This window comes from Mustelus asterias, chromosome 5 (assembly GCF_964213995.1).
Source record: "Mustelus asterias chromosome 5, sMusAst1.hap1.1, whole genome shotgun sequence".
NCBI lineage: Eukaryota > Metazoa > Chordata > Chondrichthyes > Carcharhiniformes > Triakidae > Mustelus > Mustelus asterias.
Window position 1 is genome coordinate 3,875,392 of NC_135805.1, and position 15,980 is coordinate 3,891,371.

The 15,980-nt window shown below is 45.2% G+C and overlaps 1 pseudogene; it reads left to right on the forward strand.

Moving 5' to 3' along the window:
• The first annotated feature begins 469 nt into the window (after nt 1-469).
• LOC144494487 (U2 spliceosomal RNA) lies at nt 470-672 on the forward strand (annotated as a pseudogene).
• Nucleotides 673-15,980: the final 15,308 nt, after the last annotated feature.

The following is a 15,980-nucleotide window of genomic DNA, read 5'->3' on the forward strand; positions in this document are numbered from 1 at the left end:
ACAGATAGACTGGGACTTTTTTCTCTGGAGCGTAGGAGGCTGAGGGGTCACCTTATAGAGGTCTATAAAATAATGAGAGGCATAGACAAGGTAGATAGTCAATATCTTTTCCCAAAGGTAGGGGAGTCTAAAACTAGAGGGCATAGGTTTAAGGTGAGAAGGGAGAGATACAAAAGTGTCCAGAGGGGCAATTTTTTCACACAGAGGGTGGTGAGTGTCTGGAACAAGCTGCCAGAGGTAGTAGTAGAGGTGGGTACAATTTTGTCTTTTAAAAAGCATTTAGACAGTTACATGGGTACGATGGGTATAGAGGGATATGGGCCAAATGCGGGCAATTGGGATTATTTTAGGGGTTTAAAAAAAAGGGCGGCATGAAAAAGTTGGGCCGAAGGGCCTGTTTCCATGCTGTAAACCTCTATGACTCTATCAGGTGAGCCGCGCTCCGAAAGCTCGTGCCACCAAATAAACCATCGCTTCTCGGCCTTTTGGCTAAGATCAAGTGTAGTATGGATTGGATGCTGCACTTGGTTGAGGTCATTAGGTTACACTGAAGCTTCATATGTTTCATATGAAGCAATTTTTAAAAGCGGTATCTCAGCCTTTTGCCTAAGATGCAAATGAGCTCAAGTCTTGGAGGAGGTGTTGCTTTGCTCCTCCAATCAGCTTGGCTCATGTAGATCAGGCCCAGGACAGGGCAATTTGGTCGCTTGCCCTGTCTTGTCAGCCTGGATCGGAAATGTCTCAACTTGTTGAGACTCTGAATTGGATTTGATTTGATTGAATTGGAAAAGTACAAAAAAAAAACCTGCTAGACTTTAACCTGGTGTTCTGAGACTACTTACTGTGCCCACCCCAGTCCAACACCAGCATCTCCACATCAGATGAATGAGGAGGAGGAAGATCAAAGGAAGCACCCTTTTGGCTAAGATCAAGTGTAGTATGGTTGGCAGCCCATGGTCGGCTGCACTTGGTTGAGGTCTTTAGGTTACACTGAGGCTTCATATGTTTCATATGAAGCAATTTTTTAAAGCGGCATCTCAGCCTTTTGGCTAAGATGCAAATGAGCTCAAGTCTTGGAGGAGGAACCTCCCCCTTCTCCAATCAGCTTGGCTCATGTAGATCAGGCCCAGGACAGGGTGGTTTGGTCGCTCGCCCTGTCTTGTCAGCCTGGATCTGAAATGTCTCAACTTGTTGAGACTCTGAATTGGATTTGATTTGATTGAATTGGAAAAGTATTTTTAAAAATTTTTTTAAAAAAGGAAGCAATCCCTAACACTTTGACTGGAAAGCAGAATGCTGATATCACTAACTATTGCAATCACGCTCTGAGTCAACCATCCATCCATCCTCTGGGATCAATAAACTGATCTTAACTCTCATCTTAACTCTACCTTTTCTGTCTAATTAGTTCATGCATCATCGCTTCTTGATAAACTTTCTTAAAATATTCAACGCCTGTCTTAGGTATCTGTGCCCCCCACCCAAACCTGCAAAAAATCTTATACTTGGTGAACAGAAGGTATAAGAAAATCCTCATGAGTGATATGGAATGCAGTATAACGAACTATAATATATAAATGCATTGATGGAATCCTTCTGATGAAAGCATTATATTCTACTTAAACCTTGTCCCACCAGTTTAAGGTGTTGGAGCTTCAGGAGTAGCTGTATGTTCCCATGCAATCTGAGCATGGTTGGCACCATGGGTAGATGAGCATGTTTCTCATACCCAACATCCATAATCCCTTCCGGCATGTGTCATCCCAAGTCTCCTTTTTCTCATCAGCATAATACAAGGACCAACCCAAGAAAGCTTGAGTCATACTATTCTCTGAATATATCAAAATAAAAGTTAAAACAGAGTGATATATTGGGTATTTAACACTAGCCAATTTTCTTATAGTACTGTACATAAGAATCAGAAGCAAGTGTCGCCTTCAGGTGAGGTGGGATTAGAGTTGAGTGATAGTTGTGTTCGGGAAGTAGAGATGTAAGCTGGAATCTCATGGACAAAGTCTCTACCAGATAGAGGGCGGCACGGTAGCACAGTGGTTAGCACTGCTGCTTCACAGCTCCAGGGTCCTGGGTTCGATTCCCGGCTCGGGTCACTGTCTGTGTGGAGTTTGCACATTCTCCTCGTGTCTGTGTGGGTTTCCTCCGGGTGCTCCGGTTTCCTCCCACAGTCCAAAGATGTGCGGGTCAGGTTGATTGGCTAGGTTAAAAATTGCCCCTTAGAGTCCTGGGATGCATAGGTTAGAGGGATTAGCGGGTAAAAAAAAGGGATTAGCGGGTAGGGCCTGGGTGGGATTGTGGTCGGTGCAGACTCGATGGGCCGAATGGCCTCCTTCTGCACTGTAGGGTTTCTATGATTCTAGGCTGAACAACAACTTTTTCCCTGAGCCACGGCATTATCATCTTACCTCTGGGTTCCCCGACTGATTCAGGAGGGATGGTAAGAACACGACAATTCTGTCAAAGAAAGGATTTCAGATTAAAGGGATCAACCAAGACATGGGTTATAAGGGTTCACCAGCAATTGGATTTTTGAGGCCGCAGCAATTAGAAAAGTGGAGGTCTCCCCTCCATTCCTGCTCTCCGGGACTCTCATTCTTACCTGGAGAACATGCAACAGCATCTGAGGGGCTGCAGTGAGTCATGGGGCTTTACAGCACAAAAGAGGCCCTTCAGCCCATTGTGTCTGTGCTGACCATCAAGCACCTATCTATTTTCCAGCACTTGGTCTGTAGCCTTGTCTGCTATGGTGTTTCAAGTGCTTATCAAAATGCTTCTTAAATGTTGTGAGGGTTCCTGCATCTGCCACCTTATCAGGCAGAGAATTCCATATTTCCACTACCCTCAGGATGAAAAGGTTTTTCTGCAAATCTCTAAATCTCTGGCTCCTTACTTTAAATCTATGGCCTCTGGTTATTAACGCCTCTACTAAGGAGAAAACGTTCTTCCTATCTACCCTACCTATGTCTCCCATAATTTTGTACACCTCATTCAGGTCTCCCCTCAGCCTTCTCTGCTCTAACATCCGTAGTTGGGAAAATGCTGGAATCTATCATTAAGGAAGAAATAGCAGGACACCTGGAAAAGAATGGTTCAATCAAGCAGACACAGCATGGATTCATGAAGGGAAAGTCATGTTTGACTAATTTACTGGAATTTTTTGAGGATATAATGAGTGCGGTTGATAGAGGGGAACCGGTGGATGTGGTGTATTTAGATTTCTAGAAGGCATTCGATGAGGTGCCTCACAAAAGGTTGCTGCATAAGATAAAGGTACACGGAGTTGGGGGTAAAGTGTTAGCGTGGATTGAGGATTGGCTATCTAACAGAAAGCAGAGAGTCGGAATAAATGGGTGCTTTTCCGGTTGGCAATCAGTGACTAGTGGCGTGCCGCAGGGATCGGCGCTGGGGCCTCAACTATTTACCATATACATAGACGATCTGGAGGAGGGGACTGAGTGTAGGGTAACAAAGTTTGTGGATGACACAAAGATGAGTGGGAAAGCAAATTGCGTGGAGGGTACAGAGAGTCTGCAGAGAGATTTGGACAGGCTAAATGAGTGGGCAAGGATCTGGCAGATGGAGTATAACGTTGGTAAGTGTGAGGTTATCCACTTTGGAAGGAATAATAGTAAAATGGACTATTATTTAAACGGTGAAAAATTACAACATGCTACTGTGCAGAGGGACCTGGGGGTCCTTGTGCATGAATCACAAAAACTCAGTTTGCAGGTGCAGCAGGTGATCAAGAAGGCAAATGGAATGTTGGCCTTTATCACGAAAGGGATGGAGTATAAAAGCAGGGAGGTCATGCTGCAACTGTACAGGGTACTGGTGAGGCCGCACCTAGAGTACTGTGTGCAATTTTGGTCCCCTTATTTAAGAAAGGATATATTAGCTTTGGAGGGCATAGAGAGAAGGTTTACCAGGTTGATTCCGGAGATGAGGGGGTTAGCTTATGAGGAGAGATTGACTAGACTGGGCCTGTACTCATTGGAGTTTAGAAGGTTGAGGGGAGATCTTATAGAGACATATAAGATAATGAAGGGGCTTGACAGGGGAGAAGCAGCGAGGTTATTTCCACTTACAATGGAAACAAGAACAAGGGGGCATAGCCTCAAAATACAGGGAAATCAATTTAGAACAGAGTTGAGGAGGAACTTCTTCTCCCAGAGGGCAGTGAATCTTTGGAATTCTCTGCCCAATGAAGCAGTAGAGGCTACCTCGTTAAATGTGTTTAAGTCACAGATAGATACCGATTTTTAACCATTAAGGGAATTAAGGTTTATGGGGAGCGGGCGGGTAAGTGGAACTAAACCACTATCAGATCAGCCATGATCTTATTGAATGGCGGAGCAGGCTTGAGGGGCGAGATGGCCTACTCCTGCTCCTATTTCTTATGTTCTAAGGAGAATACCTCAGCCTAACCAGCCTCTCTTCGTAACTGAAATGCTCCAGCCCAGGCAACATCCTGGCGAATCTCTCTTCACCCTCTCTGGTGCAATCAAATCCTTCCCATAATGTGACAACCAGACTTGTACGCAGTATTCTGGCTGGGGCCTAATGAGCATTTTATACAGCTCTTCATAACCTCCCTGCTCTCATAGAACATAGAAAAACTACAGCACAAACAGGCCCTTCGGTCCACAACTTGTGCCGAACATCCCTACCTTCTAGACCTACCTATAACCCTCCATCCAATTACGCTCCATGTACTCATCCAGGAGTCTCTTAAAAGACCCTATTGAGTTCGCCTCCACCAGCACTGACGGCAGCCGATTCCACTCGCCCACCACCCTCTGTGTGAAAAACTTCCCCCTAACATCTCCCCTGTACCTACCCCCCAGCACCTTAAACCTGTGTCCTCTCATAGCAGACATTTCCACCCTGGGAAAAAGCCTCTGAGAGTCCACCCGATCTATGCCTCTCAACATCTTATACACCTCTATTAGGTCTCCTCTCATCCTTCGTCTCTCCAAGGAGAAAAGACCGAGCTCCCTCAGCCTATCTTTACGCAGAGAGTGGTTGGGGTGTGGAATGGACTGCCTGCAGTGATAGTGGAGTCAGACACTTTCGGAACATTTAAGCGGTTATTGGATAGGCACATGGAGCACACTAGGATGATAGGGAGTGGGATAGCTTGATCTTGGTTTCAGATAAAGCTCGGCACAACATCGTGGGCCGAAGGGCCTGTTCTGTGCTGTACTGTTCTATGTTCTATGTTCTATGTTCTATCCTCATAAGGCATGCCACTCAATCCAGGCAACATCCTTGTAAATCTCCTCTGCACCCTTTCAATCTTTTCCACATCCTTCCTACAGTGAGGTGACCAGAACTGAGCACAGTACTCCAAGTGGGGTCTGACGAGGGTCTTATATAGCTGCATCATTATCCCCGGACTCCGAAACTCAATCCCTTGATTGATAAAGGCCAGCACACCATACGCCTTCTTAACCACCTCCTCCACCTGCGGGGCCGATTTTAGAGTCAAAGAACAATACAGCACAGGAACAGGCCCTTCGGCTCTCCAAGCCCGTGCCGCTTCCTGGTCCAAACTAGACCATTCTTTTGTATCCCTCCATTCCCGCTCCGTTCATGTGGCTATCTAGATAAGTCTTAAACGTTCCCAGTGTGTCCGCCTCCACCACCTTGCCTGGCAGAGTCCTATGGACCCGGACCCCAAGGTCCTTCTGATCCTCTACAGTACTAAGAGTCTTTCCCTTTATATTGTAGTCCTTCATCCCATTTGACCTACCAAAATGGACCACGACGCATTTATCTGGGTTGACATTTATCAATGTCTTGGCTAATAACGGCAAGTATCTCATTTGCCTTCTTAACCACTTTATCTACCTGTCCTGTTGCCTTCAGGGACCTTTGGGCATGCACCCCATGATCCCTCTGGTCCTCTGTACTTCCTGGCGTCCTACTGTTCATTGTGCATTCCCTTTCCTTATTAGTTCTCCCAAAATGCATCACTTCACACTTTTCAAGGTTAAATTCCATTTGCCACTGTTCTGCCCATCTAACCAGTCTATATCGTCCTGTAAACTAAGGCTTTCCTCCTCACTATTTACCACCCCACCAATTTTCATGTCATCTGCAAACTTACTGACCATAACCCCCACATTCACATCCAGATCATTTTTTTAAATGATTAATGCTCTTTTTACATGCATTTGTTATTTCTTGATTTAAACTCTTTCCTACAGTGTGGCTACTTTTCAGGGGCATATACAATACTCCTACCACTCTCTTCCTTTAGTATTCGTCACTTCCACCCAAAACGACTCCACATCCTCTGAGCCTAGATCATCTTTCAGAACTGTACTTATTTCTTCTCTTATTAGCAGAGCGACCCGACTGCCTTTTCCACAGAAGAATCCATAGGATTCATAGAATCCCTACAAGGCAGAAAGAGGCCATCTGGCCCGTCAAGTCTGCACCGACTCATTGAAAGAACATCCCACTCCCATTTACCATGGATACTCTACCTAACCTGCACATCTTTGGACTGTAGGAGGAAACCGGAGCACCCGAAGGAGACCCACACAGACACGAGGAGCACATGCAGTCACCCAAGGCCAGAATCGAACACTGGCACTGTGATGCAACCTTCCCGCCTGTCTTTCCTAAAAGTCAAAAATCCTGAATATTGATTTCCCAATTTTGGGGTGAGTTGCCCTCAAATGGGAGGAAGATGGCAGCATATCCAGCCAAACAAATGTGGATGTAAGTGACCGAGGACATCAGCAACAGGACTGTCATCTCTCCAACCTGTAGACAATACATCATGAGTGTCTAGGACATCAGGAAGGCATGACAGGTGAGTAGCAGAACACTTTTAGATGTCAAGCTCCACATTCTGACATTCCCAGCACTCTTCAGGACAAACATTTTGCAGCTCCATTTCTCTCTCTGCCGGCATCTCACATTCACATCCAAACAGTGAACACTCACACTGCCCTCTTGCACCCATTATCTGCATCCACATGAGCTACTACACGCACTCACACCTCCCTGTGTTCTCAACTTGCAGGAGTGGAGAGTACAGAACCTGACATGAGGCAGAGCCCGGGGGTTCGGGGGAGATGAATGGCTCTCCAGTTCCTGGCACCTTAACAGCCACTGGTAATAAAGTAAAGTAAAGCTTATTAGTCACAGGTAAGGTTTACATTAACACTGCAATGAAGTTACTGTGAAATTCCCCTAGTTGCCACACTCCGGCGCCTGTCCGGGTCAATGCACCCTAACCAGCATGTCTTTCAGACTGTGGGAGGTAGCACCCGGAGGAAACCCACGCAGTCATGGGGAGAATGTGCAGACTCCGCACAGACAGTGACTCAAGCCAGGAATCGAACCCAGGTCCCTGGCGCTGTGAGGCAGCAGTGCTAACCTCTGTGCCACCATGCCGACTGTGGGAAGGAGATCTTGTTCCAGGAGATGGCAGATGTCTGCAGCAACCTGTCATGACAGGCAAAGTCTCCTGAGGCTCTGGGGCACAGATATGTTGAGAGTGCTGAGCATCTGCTTGTAGTCCTTTTGCTGGGGGTCTCACCACCTTCCAGCTGGATTTCTGTGTCCTCTCTGCCCAGTGGAGGAGTATGTGACTGAGGAGTAGGCAGCTGCTGCTGCAGTTTAAGTGAGAGGTGAGAGTGTGCATGTGGCATCACATGGCACTGAGAGTGGATCTCAGCGTGTGGCAAGAGCAGTGGTTTAAGCAACACTGAAGATACCTACATCAGTATGTGGATGACAACACCATCTCTGCGCTCTCAGAAGAGAATCTCTAAGCCATGCTCGACACCTTCGCGGAGGCATACCAAAGAATCGATCGCAGCCTCAACCTCAAGAAGACTCAAGTTCTTTACCAACCTCCCACACGGCAAGATCCGGTCCCTCCCTCCATCAAGATCGACAGAGAAACCAGCCCAAACATGAACATTTCCCCTACCTGGGGAGCCACCTCTCATCTAAGGCTGACATCAATGCTGACATTCAACATCATATCCAATCTGTGAGCGCCATCTTCAAACACCTAAGGATGAGAATCTTTGATGATGTTGATATGTTGATATTGAATCTCCTCCTCCAATGTCTTCACATCCTTCCTCATGTGCGGCGTCCACAACTGGATGCTGTCTTCAGATGAGGCCTAATTTGTGTCCTATACATAGAAACATAGAAAGAAACTGTAAGCAGGAGTAGGCCATTCGGCCCTTCGAGCCTGCTCTGCCATTCCTTTTGATCATGGCTGATCACCGAATTCAATATCCTGATCCCCCTTCCTCCCATATATAGAAACATATATACAAGTTCAACATAACCTTTTTACTCTTGTACTTAATCATGCATTAATAAAGCCTGATACCATATGGTTTATCAACTGCTCTCTCAACATACCCTGCCAGCTTCATTCACTTATATGCATGTATGCCAAGGTCCCTTTGTTATTGTGCCTCTTTTAAATATTTCTCTCTTTATTTTATACTGTCTCTCCATTCTTTCTGACAAAATGAATCAGCTCACACTTCTCTGCATTAAATTTTATCTTCCACTGATATGCCCAATCCACCAATATGTCTCTGTCCTTTTGAATTCCTCCCCTTTCCCAGCTTTGTTCATTCATTGATGTGTGCTCTGCCCAAAGACAGGTCCTTGGCTCATTATCTGCTGATGCTTCACCCCGAGCTGTTTTCTGCAATTATTGTCAGTGGTGATGTGACATTTTCTTCCATTCTCAAGGGGAGGGCAAGCAGGTCCTTGAAAAGCTGCTACATCTCTAACTTTTTCCAGTTCTGTTGAAACAGCAAAGAGCTAAAGCATTAACTTTGCTTCTCTCTCCACAAATGCTGCCTGAACTGCTGGGCATTTCTTTCCTTTTCTATTTTTACACCCAGATATAATTCAGCCCTAATTTAAAGAATCACAGGATCTTTACAGAGCAGAAGGAAGCCATTTGGCCCATTGAATCTGCATTGACTCTCTGAAAGAGCATTCTACCTGGTCCACTAGCCTAGCTTATCCCCATAACCTTGCACATTCTTTCTTTTCAGAGATAGTAATCCAATTTCCTTTTGAATACCTCGATCAAATCTGACTCCACCACCTCTCAGGAAGTTCATTCCAGACTCCAACAAATCTCTGGGTGAATCTTTCTTTTCCTCATGTCACTTTTGCCAATTATTTTGAATGGTGCCCTCTCATTTTTGATGCTCTCGAGTGGGAATAGTTTCTCGCTATTTACCCTGCTATTTATCCCTCAGAATCTTGAATACCTCTGTCAAGTCTCCTCTCAGCCTCCTTTTCTCCACAGAAAACAAACCTCCCCAATCTATCCTCATAACTGTAGTTCTTTATTCCTGGAATCATTCTTGTGAATCTACTCTGTACTCTCTCCAATGCCTTCACATCCTTCCTCAAGTATGGTGCCCAGAACTGGATGCAATCTCCAGATGAGGTTATACAAGTTCAACATGACCTTTTTACTCTTGTACTTAATCATGCATTAATAAAACCTGATACCATATGGTTTATCAACTGCTCTCTCAACATACCCTGCCAGCTTCATTAACTTATATGCATGTATGCCAAGGTCCCTTTGTTACTGTACTTCCTTTAAATATTTCTCTCTTTATTTTATACTGTCTCTCCATATTCTTTCTGACAAAATGAATCAGCTCACACTTCTCTGTATTGAACTTCATAGAAACATAGAAACATAGAAAACCTACAGCACAAACAGGCCCTTCGGCCCACAAGTTGTGCCGAACAAATCCCTACCTTCTAGACCTACCTATAACCCTCCATTCTATTAAGCTCCATGTACTCATCCAGGAGTCTCTTAAAAGACCCTATTGAGTTCGCCTCCACCACCACTGACGGCAGCCGATTCCACTCGCCCACCACCCTCTGTGTGAAAAACTTACCCCTAACATCTCCCCTGTACCTACCCCCCAGCACCTTAAACCTGTGTCCTCTCGTAGCAGACATTTCCACCCTGGGAAAAAGCCTCTGAGAGTCCACCCGATCTATGCCTCTCAACATCTTATACACCTCTATTAGGTCTCCTTTCATCCTTCGTCTCTCCAAGGAGAAAAGACCAAGCTCCCTCAGCCTATCCTCATAAGGCATGCCACTCAATCCAGGCAACATCCTTGTAAATCTCCTCTGCACCCTTTCAATCTTTTCCACATCCTTCCTATAGTGAGGCGACCAGAACTGAGCACAGTACTCCAAGTGGGGTCTGACGAGGGTCTTATATAGCTGCATCATTATCCCCGGACTCCGAAACTCAATCCCTCGATTGATAAAGGCCAGCACACCATACGCCTTCTTAACCACCTCCTCCACCTGCGGGGCCGATTTCAGAGTCCTATGGACCCGGACCCCAAGGTCCTTCTGATCCTCTACAGTACTAAGAGTCTTTCCCTTTATATTGTACTCCTTCATCCCATTTGACCTACCAAAATGAACCACGACACATTTATCTGGGTTGAAGTCCATCTGCCACTTCTCCGCCCAGTCTTGCATCCTATCTATGTCCCTCTGTAACTTCATCATCCTGCCCAATCCATCAATGTGTCTCTGATTTGATTTGATTTATTATTGTCACATGGATTAACATACAGTGAAAAGTATTGTTTCTTGCGCGCTATACAGACAAAAGATGCCGTTCATAGAGAAGGAAAGGAGAGAGTGCAGAATGTAGTGTTACAGTCATAGCTAGGGTGTAGAGAAAGATCAACTTAATGAAAGGTAAGTCCATTCAAAAGTCTGACAGCAGCAGGAAAGAAGCTGTTCTTGAGTCGGTTGGTATGTGACCTCAAACTTCTGTATCTTTTTCCCGACGGAAGAAGGTGGAAGAGAGAATGCCCGGGGTGCGTGGTGTCCTTAATTATGCTGGTTGCTTTTCTGAGGCAGCGGGAAGTGTAGACAGAGTCAATGGATGGGAGGCTGGTTTGCGTGATGGATTGGGCTACGTTCGCGACCTTTTGTAGTTCCTTGCAGTCTTGGGCAGAGCAGGAGCCATACCAAGCTGTGATACAACCAGAAAGAATGCTTTCTATGGTGCACCTGTAAAAGTTGGTGAGAGTCGTAGCTGACATGTCAAATTTCCTTAGTCTTCTGAGAAAGTAGAGGCATTGGTGAGCTTTCTTAACTATAGTGTCAGCATGGGGGGACCAGGATAGGTTGTTGGTGATCTGGACATCTAAAAACATGAAGCTCTCGACCATTTGTACTTCGTCCCCATTGATGTAGACAGGGGCATGTTCTCCTTTACGCTTCCTGAAGTCCATGACAATCTCCTCGTTTTGTTGACATTGAGGGAGAGATTATTGTTGCCGCACCAGCTCACCAGATTCTCTATCTCATTCCTGTACTCTGTCTCATCATTGTTTGAGATGCGACCCATTGCGGTGGTATCGTCAACAAACTTGAAAATCAGATTGGAGGGGAATTTGGCCGCACAGTTATAGGTGTACAAGGAATATAGTAGGGGGCTGAGAACACAGCCCTGTGGGGCACCGGTGTTGAGGATTATTGTGGAAGAGGTGTTGTTGCCTATCCTTACTGATTGTGGTCTGTGAGTTAGGAAGTTCAGGATCCAGTCGCAGAGGGAGGTGCTGAGGCCCAGGCCACGGAGTTTGGAGATGAGTTTTGTGGGAACAATAGTGTTGAAGGCTGAGCTGTATTCAATAAATAGGAGTCTGACATAGGTGTCCTTGTTATCTAGGTGTTCCAGGGTTGAATGCAGGGCCAGGGAAATGGTGAGGAATTGATTCATGCCATGACTAACCTTTCGAAGCACTTCATAATGATGGATGTCAGAGCCACCGGCCGATAGTCATTAACGCACGCTGCTTGGTTTTTCTTAGGTACCGGGATGATGGTCGTCTTCTTGAAGCAGATAGGGATCTCAGATTGTTGTAAAGAGAGGTTGAAGATGACTGTGAATACCCCCGCCAACTGATCCACGCAGGATCTGAGTGCACGTCCAGGTACCCCATCCGGGCCAGTTGCTTTCCGTGGGTTGACCTTCAAGAAAGCTGCTCTGACATCTGCAATGGTGACCCTAGATACAGGTACATCCAGGGCTTCCAGGGTGGAGGGTGTGCTCTCACTGACCTCTTGCTCAAAACAAGCAAAGAATGCATTGAGCTCATCAGGGAGAGGTGCGTTGGAGCTGGCGATTTTACATGCCTTCATCTTGTAACCTGTTACGTCTTGCAGACCTTGCCATAATCGGCGGGGTCGGTGTGACTAGCCTGGGACTCTAGCTTGTTCCGGTATTGTCTTTTGGCATCTTTGATGGATCTCCTTGGATCATATCTGGCTTTCTTGTATAGGTCAGTGTCGCCTGACTTGAACGCCTCAGATCATGACTTCAGCAAGCAGTGGATATCCCTGTTCATCCATGGTTTCCGGTTGGGGAACAGACGGATTTGCTTCTTTGGCACACAGTCTTCTACACACTTACTAATGAAGTCAGTTACTGTAGTGGCGTACTCGTTCAGGCTGGTCGCAGAGTTTTTAGATACTGACCTGTCCACTGACTCCAAGCAGCCCCGTAGGAGATCATCCGATTCCTCAGACCAACATTGCAAGACTCTCCTTGATGGATTCTCCTGCTTCAGTTTTTGCTTGTAAGCCGGGAGCAGGAGCATAGCTGAAGTCGGTAAATATACCTCTTGAGGCTGGTATGAGTCAAAATACAGTCAGGCTTTATTCTCACAAGCTTGAGGGAGAACCTGACCCCTTGGAAGCGGAAACCAAAGTTCTCTCTGAACACAAGAAGCGTGGACCTTTATACAGCAGGGTTCCCAATACAAGTCATAAAGCAAAGTCCAGTTAACAGTCCTTGATCATAAATTATAGTTCCTTTAACAGCTTCTGATAGTCTCTGGATCATGGTTAGAGACTATCTGGTATCCTTGGGTCATAAAGCACAATTCTCCTGGTAGTTGTAGTCAAGGTGCCACCTCTGGTTCCCTGCTCTTCCCGCGGCTTTTCCTTTGAAGTGACTGTGTGCGATTGCAGCTGTCCCAGTGGGAGTCAAACGGCCATTCTCGCACTCTACCATTTGGTAGCTGCTTCCTTTGTTTAAATCATAGACAAGCCTACGGGAAAGAAAGACTTACAACCCAACATCTATATTTAACTGTCTGTTTTATCAGAATGACATAAACAAGCGAGGGAACCATGAACAAATGGCTTATACTACTACCAGGAGCAATATAAACAAAGGGGAGACTAGCCATAAGGAAGGGTTATGTTTATGATACATTCCAGGTACAAAGTTCAACCTTTTAGGTACAAAATACGTTGAGTACAAAAAAAACATTAACCCTTTCCCTTCTTCAATAGCCTTGTGGTCTGATTTGCCAAAGTGTGGGCGGGCGATAGAGCGGTAGGCATGTTTGATATTTGTGTAGCAGTGGTCTAGGATGTTTGGGCCTCTGGTGGAGCAGGAGACGTGATGGTGGTAACTTGGTAATACGCTCTTGAGCTTGGCCTGATTGAAGTCCCCAGCCATGATGAACAAGGCCTCGGGATGTTTCATCTCAAGGCTATTCGTCGTGGTGTATATTTCGTCCAGCGCGATCTTCAAGTCCACATGGGGTGGGATGTAAACTGCCATCAGGATAACGGAGGTGAAGGTAGTAGGGGCGGCATTTTTTGATGTATTTTTGAATATCAAGACTATCCTCATCACAGTTGAGAAGGTTTCCAATCTTTGTATCATCTGCAAATTTTGAAATCGTGCCCTGAACACCACAAACTAGGTCATTAATAAATTTCAGAAAGAACAAGCATCCCAACACTGACTCCTGTGGAACTCCATTACAAACCTTCCTCCATTCTGAAAAACAACTACTTATTACTGCTCTGTTTCCTCTCACTCAGTCAATTTCTTATCCAGGTATCTACTTTCCCTTTTATTCCATGAGCTAGAATTTTGCTCACAAGTCTGCTTGAAATGCCTCTTCAAATGCCCTTTGAAAATCCGTATTCACCTCATCAACAGTGTTGTTCTTGTCAACCTTCTCTGTTATCCCCTCAAAAATATTCAGTAAGTTAGTTGAAAATGTTTTTCCCTTAATAAATCCATGCTGGTTTTCCTTAATTATCCTGCAATTGTCTAAATGACTATTGATTTTATCTTGAACTATAGTTTCTAAGAGTTTCCCTACCACTGAAGTCAAATTGACTGATCTGTAGTTGTTGGCTTTACTCTTACACCTTTTTCTGAACTAAGGTGTAACGTTTAAAATTCTCTGGTCCTCTGGCACCGCCCCTGTGTCTAAGGGAGACTGAAAGATTATCACTGCTGCCAATTTCCTCTCTCATTTCCTTCAGTAATGTTGGGTATATCTTATCCAGTCCTGGTACTTATCAATTTTAAGTGAAGATAAACTTTTTGACACTTCCTCTTTCTTCCAGTGTACCAATTACCTCCTCGCTCAGAAAAGCAAAATATTGTGGATGCCGGAAATCTGAAATAAAAACAGAAAATGCTGGACAAACTCAACAGATCCAGCAGCAGCTATGAAGAGAGATACAGATTTAACATTTTGAGTAAAATGAATGAATTGGATGAAGGAATTGAATGCAAAATCTCCAAATTTGCAGCTGACACTAAGCTGGATGGCAGTGTGTGCTGTGAGGAGGATGCTAAGAGGCTGCAGGGTGATTTGGACAGGCTAGCGGAGTGCGCAAATACTTGGCAAATGCAAATTATGTGGACAAATGTGAGGTTATCCACTTTGGTGGCAAAAACAGGAAGGAAGATTATTATCTGAATGGTGGCAGTTTAGGGAAAAGGGAAGTGCAACGTGACCTCGGTGTCATGGTGGAACAGTTGCTAAAGATTGGCATGCATGTACAGCAGGGAGTGAGAAAAGCTAATGGCATGCTGGCCTTCATAGCAAGGATTTGAGTGTAGGACTAGGGATGTCTTGCTGCAATTATACAGGGCCTTGGTGAGGCCACACCTTGAGTATTGTGTGCTGTTTTGGTCTTCTAGTCTGAGGAAAGATATTCTTGCTATTTTGGGAGTCCAGCGAAGGTTCACCAGACTCCTGGAATGGCAGGACTGACATATGAAGAGAGACTGGATCGACTGGGCTTGTACTCACTGGAATTTAGAAGAATGAGCGGGAATCTCATAGAAACATATAAAATCCTGATGGAACTGGACAGGCTGGATGCGGGAAGAATGTTCCTGATCTTCCCCTTGGGGAAGTGCAAAACTAGGGGTCACAGTCTAAAAATAAGGGGAAAGCCATTCAGGACTGAGATGAGGAAGAACTTCTTCACTCTTTACCACAGAAAGCTGTTGGGGACAGTTTGTTTGATATGTTCAAGAGGGAGCTGGATGTGTCTCTTGCGGCTAAAGGAATCAAGGGGTATGGAGAGAAAATGGGAGTGGACTACTCAGAGTGCATGACCAGCCATGATCATATTGAATGGTGGTGCATGCTGGAAGGGCTGAATGGCCTACTCCTGCACCTATTTTATATGTTCCTGTGAGCCCTCTACAGAAGGACCCTGTAGAAAGGTCATTTGGACTTGAAATATTAATTCTATTTCTCTCCATAGATGCTACCAGACCTGTTGAGTTGATCCAGCATTTCTGTTTTTACCTCCTCTCTCACCTTTGCCTGGGTAGCAGCTTATTCCTTTGTAATTACCTCCATGTGCAAGCCCCCTTTCTTTATCCCTAATCACCCCCACTCTTTGTTTTACCACCCTTTTATTATTTAGAAGCTTTTAGAAGATCTTGGAATTCTCTTTTATATTAGCTGCCAGTCTTTTTTCCTATTTGTTTTTTATGTAAATTCCCCTCTGGTCCTTCTACTTTTTTAAAACTCTATTCTTAAAGTTACAATGCCAATGCAGAGAGTGAACCAGGCAAGTCTGAATCCGTCTCCTTGCTTGCTCCAAAAACCAAATTCAAATTGAAT